This window comes from Nelumbo nucifera, chromosome 3 (assembly GCF_055504915.1).
Source record: "Nelumbo nucifera cultivar China Antique chromosome 3, China Antique-T2T, whole genome shotgun sequence".
NCBI classification, from domain to species: domain Eukaryota; kingdom Viridiplantae; phylum Streptophyta; class Magnoliopsida; order Proteales; family Nelumbonaceae; genus Nelumbo; species Nelumbo nucifera.
In genome coordinates this window covers 21,665,032-21,676,862 of record NC_142651.1, presented here as the reverse complement: position 1 = coordinate 21,676,862, position 11,831 = coordinate 21,665,032, and the positions used below count along the sequence as shown (strand labels likewise).

The window sequence follows — 11,831 nt, the reverse complement described above, 5'->3', positions numbered from 1 at the left end:
GACCATCTTGATCAGACCCCTTGCACAGAGACAATTCCACAAACAGCGAAAGACTTTTTAACTATCTACCAGCTTATTTTCAAACCTTGAATCCCAGTCGAGCTTGTATTCCAAACATGCAAATTCCTCACCTACAGGTAGAGATGAGTCAAGATTTGCACTGATAATAGGGCTCGTCAACTCAATCCTTGGATTGCGAATGTACAGCACCAAATGCAGGAGACACAGTAAATATTGGAAGATGACAAGTAAAACACCATGAGTTTAACAACAGCAGCTTTACTATCTCTAAATAGATAGTATTTACTTGTACTCTTCAAAGTAACATGGTTGTTTCTATTGTACTCAGCTATTCTGTTAACAATCTAAAATCCTTCCAAAGCTAACAACTTAGGTTAAGGCCTTAACTATTCTACACCTGCTTTTTTAGTTGATTCATGCACCTTAATTAGAATGTCATGTGTGAATAATTCTACAGACCCACAACTGTATAAATACCGCTGCAACTCAAAATCATTTCCATATCCAGAAGATACAAAGTTTTCTTGCACAACAGAACACTTTCTGCAAATTTGTCTACGTTGACATAAAGATGGCTAGGCTTTTCTGCGGTTTCTTCTTTGTCCTCCTAGCCCTTTCAGGTTTCTTAGTCTTTTCTCATTTTCATTTCTTTGTCTCTGTTTATCCATCCATTTATGATCATTTCAATTATATATGAATACATCTTTCTGTATCAACACAAAAAACCAACTTTCTATTTGCACAATTGCAAACTACATTTCTTTCATACTGTGTTGAAGCCATGGTCACAGTTAGGGCTGGAAACGAATTGAGCTCTTCACGAGTTATTCAAATTTGTTTTAAATTGAGCTTCAAGTTGAACTTGAACCCAATAAAGCTAGGCTTATAAGGTTTGTGAGCCTAATCGAGATTATATATATGTGTGTATATATATATATAATAAAAATATTATGTATATATATAATCTTTTTAGTTTTTTATAAATAATAATAACTAATTTTTATAATTTTCAAATTTTTATATGTGGAATAAAAAATAATTTTTATGTATAGTTTTTTAATTTTATGGGAAATTCGGCTCACAGTCGAACTTGAGCAGTGTTGAACTTGAACTTATGAGCTTTCGAGTGGAACCGAACTCAAACTCAACTCTCTAACTTAAACCGAGCTTGAACCTCATAATTTTCTGGTGAACTGAACTCGAATAACGAAATATCAAGCTCGACTCAGCTCGAATACACCTCTAATCACACTGCACCACATGACATCATCACACGATCATGCAACCTTCAACAGTCTTGAGATTGTTATTCTTTCTTTCGTTTATATTAATATATAAATTTGTGTTTATTATTTGTGTCTCTATATTCCTAGAATTTATAGTACTGGGTGCCTTCTCTTCTATACATGCAGCCATTTATGGGTGACAATGGGAATCCTGGTGCCTTCTCTCCTATAAATTTGTATTGTTTATATATTCCCCTGTCTCCCCCCATTTTTTTAATATTCATTTGCTCATTTGTATAAACGACGGTTTGTTGCAGTTTCATCAATGGTGCCCAGTTCAGATGCAAAAATATGCCAAGTTGTTCAGAGCGGCTATGGTTGTGATTTCGCCAAATGCCGCCTGTGGTGCTTTCAGGTGTACAATGGCAAAGCTACTTGCAGTGCCGGCAGTGGATTTAATCCCTATGGCCTTCACTGTGTCTGTACCTACAATTGTAATTAATTAAGTTGAATAATCTCTTCCCCTTTAATTTGTTGGTGATGGAATTCAGCTTCCTCTAAATAAACAGGAATTGCACCACTAGTTTGCTTTCGCTCTACCATCTCTTCCTCTATGTAAGTGCTAGCTGAATGCATAGGAGGCAATTCTAGACCAACCAATGAAGGTCAAACCCATAGTAATTATTCACTCTAAAGAAGTTTATTATAGATGGTAGGGATGGCAACTTTTTAATGGGGTGTTTTTTTTTTCCGCTTGAAAAACGGATTTTATAGTAGGAATAGTTTTTGAGATTTTACCACTCCTACAGTTACAAGTAGATTATGATATTAGGCTAAACCTAACTCTCTCTAACATGTACAATATTGGAAGACACATGAACTTCTCTATTAGATATTGAATTTAATAATATTTTATATTTTATTAAATGATAATTGATAATTGATCTATTTTCTATTTTTATAATAAATTTTTTAATTGGGACCAGTCCGGGTCCAATTTTTAATTGGAACAAGATCACAAAACCTGAACTGATATAATCAGTTTGGCCAAGTGACCCAACTCATTGACAGCCCTAGTATAGAGTAAAAAAGCAAGGACATTATTGGAATAATCCGTGTAGATAGTATATAAAACCAAAGACATGGGCATTATTGGAGTCTTTACATCATGACTAAATGAATGGAAAATGAACTCTTTTTATATGGTAGATTTATAAAAATATAGGGGTATTATTGAAATCTAAAAATAATGAAACTAGTCGCCTCATTCAATTTTCCAAAAAAAAAAAAGTGAAACTCTCTTTCTATAGTAGATAAATAAAACTTAAAAGAGTTTTGAACATCATAAGCCATTCTCTCACAAACATCGGCTCTTTTTTTTTTTTTTTTTTTACACCCACAAACATTGTTTCTAAGGCTGCGTATTTGGAGTTTTACTTTATTCTGGTTCATGTCTTAATTCACTTAATTTGTATTGCAATCAAACAAAATAAGTTAAAATTTGAAACAAAAATAAGTCAAAATTTACACTCAAATCATTTGCACTGCCATGATTTTGCATCAATACAAGTTTAATTACATTGCAACCAAACACAGCCTAAATTACATGCATAGATGCTAGATGGAGTAAATTCTATTTTTAGGATTTGTTTAATTGATGGTTAGATTAGGTTAGGTATACAGTTTCAATATTTTGGTTGATCAACAAGCTTCACTAGTTCCATTTAATTAAAAATTAAGAAAAACAAAAAGATAAAATTTCATAATAATTTAATTTATGGTCGAAGTGTAACTTAGTGGTTTTCATTTGGGGTCTATCCACATTTAGCTTTTGAGTCCGACTTGAATACGATATATCATATATAGTTTGGGGGTTTTCTCTTATCTACTTTTAGCTTGAAAAAGAAAGAAGTCGGAGAGGTTGTGTTTCGTTCATAGTGAATTTTCTTTGATGAGAAAATTTATTGCTGAGTTTTCTTATCTACTTTTAGCATTTGGGTTTAGGGTTTCTTTGATGAGAAAGGTTGTATGCAATTCAGTATTATTTATTGCTGAGTTCATAGTGAATTTTCTACTATCCCTTTGCCCATGGATGTAGGCTCTAAGCTGAACGGCATGAGTTTCGTTCTCTTGCTTCTCTTTAGTCTGTCTTATTTCATTTTTCTCGTGTCATTCGAATCTGTGTTCTGGGTTTTGCACAACATATAGTGTCATAGGGCAAGAGAAAGTAATCACAATTTTATATGAACTAACAAACTGGTGACAAGGTTGAGAAAAAAAGCCATGTGAAATTTCAAATTTCTATGGGGACAAGTTAATATGAGAGCTATGTTTGGATCTGAATATGCCTTTTTTGCTACTCAATTTTACCATTCGCTGAATATAAGATATTGGGAAATGGAAACACCAAACATGAATTGTTAAACTATATATAAAGTTAGCATATGATCTCATACATGCCATTATAATTTTTTTTTGAAAACCCATAACTATCCCTATTTAAATTTTTTATTAGCTTTTTTTTTTGTTTTATTTTGCTTTTTTGTTTTTGAAGAAGATAAAAAGCGGGAAGATGTGAAGGCTTCCCATGATGTACATGACACCCAAAAAGCATTTATCTGTAATTCAACTTGTTAATATTGCATGCGTTTATTTATTTATTTATTTATTTTTTGTTTTTACTTACGAATTCAAATGTGAGACCTATTCATTTTTCTACACCTGCAGGTGTGGATAAAGATTACAACAGGCCCCTCTAGATCAAGATTCATTTGCTTGATAATTCCATTTTTTAAACCATAAAAATCAATCTCAACACTATCTTCTCTTCTTCTTAATATCTTACATTAAAACCCGTCTAATATTAAATATCCTTAGATATGTAATCTGCTTTCATTCGATCCTAAAAGATTAGGGGAATATCGATTCATAATGTCACAAATCTGGTAGACATACTTCCAATCTGCAAGTTCTCTGCAATTTAATTAGGACCCATATATGTACAATCACATATCCAGGTTTCTTTTGGACTTATGTTTTTCTTGTTTTTGGGAATTTGCATGATTTATTATTATCAAGGTTCAAAAGGACATTGCTGGTTGTTGTTAATTCCAAAGTTTTCGAACTGCCGTTGGCCTAGACGGTTGGACTGTTCGGCCCAGGATCCGTTCAGGCAACTGGTTCTGTTTTACCTTAAATCTGGTTTTTGGCAAAAAATTGTTGAAAAAATCAACAATCCATTGACCTAGGCAGTTGAACTGTCGACCCGTTCAATGGTTTTGACCATTTTTTATTTTTAATTAATTATTTATTTATTTATCAGAATGGGCTATCCATTCGAATCGGGCAGTCAAACCGTCGACCCGAAAACCAGTGGTCAGAACGGTTCCGTTTCTGGGTCATTTTTTAAAACGTTGGTTAATTCACATACATAGCTAATTATCTATTTCCTCTGCAAATTAAGTGAATCTATTTCCTATGAATCATATATTATTTGCTAATAAGCAGTAGGCATGTAATCTACTTTGCCTAGTTGTGTTCTCAGTTCTCACATGTCACATCTATTCAGTGATTATTTGTTTTTACTACAGGGGGTGTTTTAGTAAAATGTAAATTATAGGGCAGGTTTAGATAAATCAATGAAACTATTGGGATGTTCTAGTAAATGGCCCTTATTATTATTAGGGGTGAGTATTCGGTTTATTTGATTTAAAATCGAATTGAATAAATCAAAATTTTCACTTCACTTTTCAGCTATTTCTGTTAAAATCGACTTTCAATAATATATAGATATTATAAATATAATAACATATAATATATATCATAAAACCAAATTTCATTAGAAAATATTATGTATAATACATCAATATATAAATATTATGTACTACACATTATATAACAAAATTCGGTTAATTTCGTTTTTTTTGATTAACCAATTTTAACCGAAATATTTTCTAATCATTATTATTTTTTTGGGGTAAGAAACTGGAATAAACATGAAGTAATGAATTCATGATAGAAAATAGAAGTGCAAGTTGGGCCTAAAGCACAAACCTGAGGTGAAGCCCGAACTATCCATCCCAAGCGCAGCCCGCACAAGAATTTGATACTCCCAGATTGGGGCTCAAGTTGGTCAATCTACCCATAATAATAATTGGTTATATATATATATATATATATATATGAATGCAGCATGCAAAACAGCAAATGTGTCGATATATATGTATATAATTAGACTGGGGTTTGTGTTACTTAAATGCTCCAAACTGTTGGGCCCAAGCCCATCCCAAGGACCAAAAATATAAGTCTAGCCCATATGAAATTGCGTACTGGATTGATCTGGGGTCAGGTTCGGCACGCCCAATAAGCTGCATGGCTAATAGAAAATGAACCAATTCTATTCATTGTACAGGTTTCACATTCTGAGAAGCAGCTGTTCTTCAGCCTTCCCAAATGGTCGCTGATTCTGAGAATGATAGAGATGACACTGATTCTGAGAATGTTAGAGATGAATGGTTTACTTACTACTTCAACATTGGCTGAAGTTAAAAGGAAAAGGAGAAGAAAAAAAAAATGAATATGAATTCATTTAAAAATTAATTATCAACTTTGCATCAACAATTCAAATTCTTGAATTTGGCAAACAACCCCTTATTGGATGGGCATGAATATATAGCTATAAGAAAACAGAAAAGTAGGTCATATTCATTGTTGACTTTGCAGCAATACCCTATGCTAGCTAGAGAGATGACATTGTTTGAATTTCCAAAACGAATCTAAGAATATATATATAGTAGTCCAAAATCCATAAAGGACAATAGTTCAGCCCGTGTGATTGGTGGTTCTTGTTAACATTGTATGGCCTTTCCCAGAATTAAATTTACAAACTTCAAGTAACATGGTGTTGTGTTGCATCTATGTAGCAGAGAAATGGGTCACCATCGATCCTTGTGTAAGCTGTTTTTCCAGTATGACATTAGGCACAACCATCCCTAGGCTCGTCCTTTCACAGAAAACCACAAACAGTGAAAAGACTCACTAACTACCTCCCACCTTATTTTAGGCCTTGAATTCCAACCAAGTAGAGATGCATGAGAGTCAAGATTATTTGCTCAGCTCAGTTTCGCTCATAATTCAACCGATCAAATCTTTAGATTTTAGGTCAAAATTTGATTAGAAATATACAGCCCTAAATGCAAGACCCACACTAATTATTTGAAGATGCATGATAAATAAATAAACCATGTTTAGCAGAAATTTGCAGCTTTGACTTATTATCTCTAAACAGAGGGCATTTGTTGCCCTAAAGAAAAACTTTTCCATGTTCACCTAACTTGTAAGCTTCTTAATAAGATGTACTGACTGGACCCATCTGATACTTCAAAATTAAATTAAAGTTGAAGTATTTTTTAACCTGCCAATGCGACCAACCCCAAATCTTACATATATAAACTGGATTATTCTTGATGACCAGCCAACTTTATGGTTTTTGTTCATTAATTGATAATATAATTGACCCTTATCATCAATTCTTGTGTTACCCTTCAATTCAATCCGGTTCAAGTTGTGGATTTCATAGTGTATGACTATGGGTTAGAGAATCTTTAAGAGACGAGCAAATTAATGACCCATTCATCAAGGCTTTGCCACACATTGAAGTTAATTACATTGTCTTTGATTTGTGTGCCACTCAACCCAATCTATTTGAAAATTTTCCTCCCAAGTTCTAATATCTCATGGCTTAGAAAACTGAGATGCATATTTGAGCTGACCTTGTGCCCAACTAAATTAAAACATACTATTGTAGCAATCCGAAATACTTCCAAAATTAAGAACTTGGATTAAGGCCTCTACTATTTCACATTGTTTTTTTTGGTTGATTAATGCACCTTAGAATGCTATTTATAAATAAATCTCCAGACCCACAACTCTATAAATACCCCCTGCAACTTATTATGGTTTCATATCGAGAAAATACACAGTTTTCTTGAACAAAAGAGCACGCTCTGCAAATTTGTCCAAGTAGTTGACAGAAAGAAAGATGGCTAAGCTTTTCAGCAGTTTCTTCTTTGTCCTCCTACTCCTTTCTGGTTTCTTAAACTTTCCTCATTTTCATTTGTTTGTCCCTGCTGTTTAATTACCCACCCATTCATGATCACTTCTATAATAAACGAACACATCTTTCTGTATCAACATTGAAAACCAACTTGCTATATTTGGACAATTGCAAGATACAGTAACCATGGTTACATCACATGGTGCAACCTTCAACAGTCCAAGATTGTTATTCTTCCTCTCAGTTATATTTTTATATAAATTAATTTGTGTTTATTATTTATGGCTCTATATTCCTAGAATTAATAGAGGTTGCCTTCTTTGTTATATGGGTGACAATGGGAATTCTTAAAGGCGGAGCCAAGAATTTTCTTTTGGGAAAAATGGACTGAAAAGGTTTGGATCGATCTATTACAACCAACGACCTACTTTATTACAGTATTAACCCTGTCTCCACTTAGTAATCATATAAATAATAGTTTTAACAAAAACTTTGGGGGCCAAGGATACCCCCCTCCCCCCCTTTTTTATGAAAAATATTCATTTTCTTTTTGTATAAACGATGGTTTGTTGCAGTTGCATCAATGGCACTCAGTTCGGAAGTAAAAACATGCCGAGTTTTTCGGGAAGGCTTTGATTGTGCCCCAAGCGATCAGTGGTGCGCCAAAGAGTACTTTGGCCATGGTGTTTGCGATCCTTATGTCTGTATGTGTGTCTACCGTTGTAATTAAGTTAAATAATATATCTCTTCCCTTCGTAGTGGTCAGGGAATTCAGCTTGCACTAAATAAACAGGAATTGCGCTAGTAGTTTCCTTTCTCTCTACCGTCTCTTCCTCTTAAGTAAATGCATATTAAACAAGGTGTTGAGCTAGATGAACGCAAAAAAGTTTCCTTATTTATTTTCTACTTTGTATGTTCTTAGATCGTGAACAATTTAAAGGAGTCAATTCTGGATTAATCAGGGTCAAATGAATCTAGCTTTTCATGAGTTATTCAAGTTTGATTTGTGAAAAGCTTAATTTAACTCAGTTCAAACCAAGTTTCAAGCTAATATATGGCTTCATTTGTTAGTTCTCTCACGAATATCGGTTCTCAATTACATGATGCTAGATCACGTAAATTCTCTTTTTAGGGTTCCTTTAATTGGTTAGGGCTTACGGTTTCACTATTTTCATTGATCAAGAAACTGCACTTTTTTAAGTGTTTATTTTGGCTACTTCCTTTTATTGGCGCTAGGTCAATCAAGAGAAATTTCATGCAAGGAGGGAATCAGAAATTGTGAAATGCGAAGAAATTGATTATGGGTTTGCCATGACAGAATCAGTGCCAACAAAGATGAGACAAGCCCACTTCTTGAATTCTTTGTTTGTAACTCTTCTTGACCAACTCTGAATCAAGTTGAGAAAAACTTGAAGCTAGTCAAAATCTCATAATGATTTGTATTGAAAGCATCGTTGCAGCGGTACGTATGAACTCAATCCGCATCTAGCCTATGGATCCAACTGAAAAATGATATATTATGTAGTTTGGGGGTTTATTTTTGACTTTTGAGAGAGAGAGAGATGGGTGTAGTGGGCTTTGGTTTCCTCTCCGTTTCTAATTTTATGGGGGTTTTTTGCTTCTTCTTCATGAGTGGACATAGGCTATAAGCCGAACACATAAATATGCGTGTGTTCTTCTCTTTAATTTTATTGGTGCTGGGATACATCAATAAGCACTTATTTGTATTTGGGGAATAAGTCCGAAATAAATGTTTATTATTTGAGAAACCTAAATTTTGAACTTATTTTTAAGTGCTTATTTCTTTTTGGGTCTATGTAGGCCCACCACGTCATTTTTAAAATGCCTATATTACCCATATTTAAAATAAATGCCTTTTTCACCAAACACTAATAAGTACTTATTAGAATAAATACCTGTTTTTAAGCACTTATTCAATAAGCACTCCCAAACTTGATCTTAGTATGCAAAACCATTAATTCCTACTTAGAAAAACTGAAAATAATTAGAGAAAGAGAAAGCAGACATGCGCAATTTTGTACAACTAGGTTGATCCCTTGCAGTGATACCAACTTGGCTAAAATTTTGAATATTTGGCATGAGCTAACTAACAAATGGTGACAAGTTTGAGAAAAGAATCCATGTATATGCAAGTTAATATGAGAGCTAGATTTGGTTCTGTATATGTTTTGTGCTATTCATTTTTATCATTCTTTGAATTAAGATATTGAGAAATGGAAACAAGAGAAGTTAAACTACATATAAATTTAGGGAGCAATACTTGAACCTCCCCTATCCATTTTTGTACGCATGCATCTCTATATGTGTTTTAACATATTCTAGTTAAGCATTTAATGTAATTCAATTTACAGTCAAGTTTTTTCCATAAAAACCTTCATTTCTAGCTATTAGATCCAACTTATTTGATGATCGATATCGTTTCTGCACAAATATAGGATTTTTGGCCTAACAATTAAGGGGGCGTCCTTTTTTTCGATTTTGATATCAATGGGATTTTGGTTGTTCCTATTGACCAAGACATTTAGGCAGCGTTTGAAATTGATGTAAAACGTCAATTTGTAAATATTTATGCCAATTCGATTTTGTCAGTGTTTGGAAGGAGTGTACAATCTTGATCAACGTAAAACTCTGTTCCAGTTCAGTTTTGTGTATGTTTGGATGGAGTGGAGTTTTACGTTGTAAATCGATGTAAAAGTTCTTTAAAACAGAGTTTACATCGATTATTGATATAAATATTACATTGATAATGGTTCGTTGTAAAATGTCATCAATGTACTTTTACACCGATGACGTGTTACATCAGTTCCAAACGTAAGCTTATGTTCTCTACTTAGATTTATGTGGGGAGCAAGGAAGCTTTATTTTCCACCTAGGGGGAAAGTTGGCAACACTTGAATGGGACAAAAAAATGCCCTTTTATTAATGGAGTTTTATGGCTAAAATGGTCATTCCGTATTTAATTGGGAAATAAAAGAATTTAGATAAATGCACTTACCTGGGTAATATTTCCCAGGAAACACTTACCCGAATAAATGCATTTACCTAGGTAAATAACTTGGGGCCGTTTGGCAAGTCTTTTGGGGAAGATCTTCTAGTAGATTTGACAATTAAAAGGTACATGAAGCTTTTGTATTAAGATCTGAGCAGCGTGAAGCCCATTTGGTTAAGGCATGTCTTTCTGCGCAAAAACGAATAGAAAAAAACGTAAAAAGTCCATTTGGAGCTTCCCAAAAATCACCCCTTTTGGGCTTCTTGCAGCGTTTCGGTGCATTGACTTTTGACGGCTAAATCTACCGCAAAGCAAACAGAAAAAGACTAAATCATGGTCTGTTGGACTTATAAATAGCCGATAGACCGCATGAAATGATACGTCAAACGGGACCTTACCAAAAAATGAACAAAGGCTAAATGCATGTAAAAGTTTTGGAAATCATTCTTATAAAACCATTCAACCTATTTGTAATTTGTATGCACTTGGGCCATAATTCATCAGCAACTCAAATATTTTATTGATCCAGGGGATTCAACCGAACTGATTTAATTTAGGGAATGAAACAGCACAAGAAAATCTAGCTCCTAGCTCCTATATGAAAAAGTGTTAGTTCCTATATGAAGAAGTGTTAGTTAATTGGGTCATGCAGTAGTCTAATCGGGATTTTGATGTCTTAAATCATGTGGGAATTTCAGGTTGATGGTTAAGTGTGCCAAATATATAGCAGGATTTAATAAATTGATACAGAGGGATCAATAATGGCCAGATATAAAATACAAATATAACTATCTCGTATGCGGTTAGATGGGGTGAGGACTAGTCCATCTCCAATGTTGGACATGTTAAATATGCTAGAAAAGGAATGTGTCATCAACCACCTGAATCAATGGGTTAGGTTGTTGGGTGTTTCGCCCGAATTGGTATTGTGACCAGTTCATTGGCCCGACAGGCCTGGTCAATGGTCACCAACAGATTGAAAATATTGATTAACAACTTTTCACTGATCAGCCCTGTCCTACTCTCTAGACCCCAAAACATATACAGTCTCTTTTATTTTAATGGGTTGGTGATGGATCTCATTTAATTTGAAGATGGTAGTCAGGTTTCTGCTGCTAGTAAACACAATGTCATTATTATTAGCATCGGAATTAATTTTGATCGTCTCTCCCCTAGGACAGTTTCCTCTGTGGTGCAAGCATTCCTAGGGATTTATCTTTTATTTGTTTGGGTGACTTGTGGGCTTGAGTTACCCCGTCTTGTGTAACTCGATCCTATTTTTATCAAAAACACTCATTATTTTTAGGGTTGTTTATTAAAATACCCCTAATATATAGTGTCATAGATTTGCAAGAAGACCTAACCTGACCAACCCAAACCAAGCCAACCCGAGTCGGCCGGGTTATCTTCAGTACCGGTTGGTTTCGGGTTGTAAAACATCATAAACCGATGGTTTGGATCGGTTTCGATTTTCTTGTGTGAAAATCGAAACTGATCCAAACCAAACCGACTAATTGTC

General features: G+C 34.1%; 2 long non-coding RNA genes across 2 annotated transcripts; both read left to right on the top strand.

Annotated features, from left to right (window-relative positions):
• On the top strand, positions 1-1,846 carry LOC148801009 (uncharacterized). Its single transcript, XR_016084546.1, has 2 exons — positions 1-641; positions 1,565-1,846. It is a non-coding gene; the product is annotated as an uncharacterized LOC148801009 (long non-coding RNA).
• A 3,745-nt stretch (positions 1,847-5,591) lies between these two features.
• On the top strand, positions 5,592-9,077 carry LOC148801008 (uncharacterized). The gene is made up of 2 exons (XR_016084364.1): positions 5,592-8,006; positions 8,539-9,077. It is a non-coding gene; the product is annotated as an uncharacterized LOC148801008 (long non-coding RNA).
• The last annotated feature ends 2,754 nt before the right edge of the window (positions 9,078-11,831 follow it).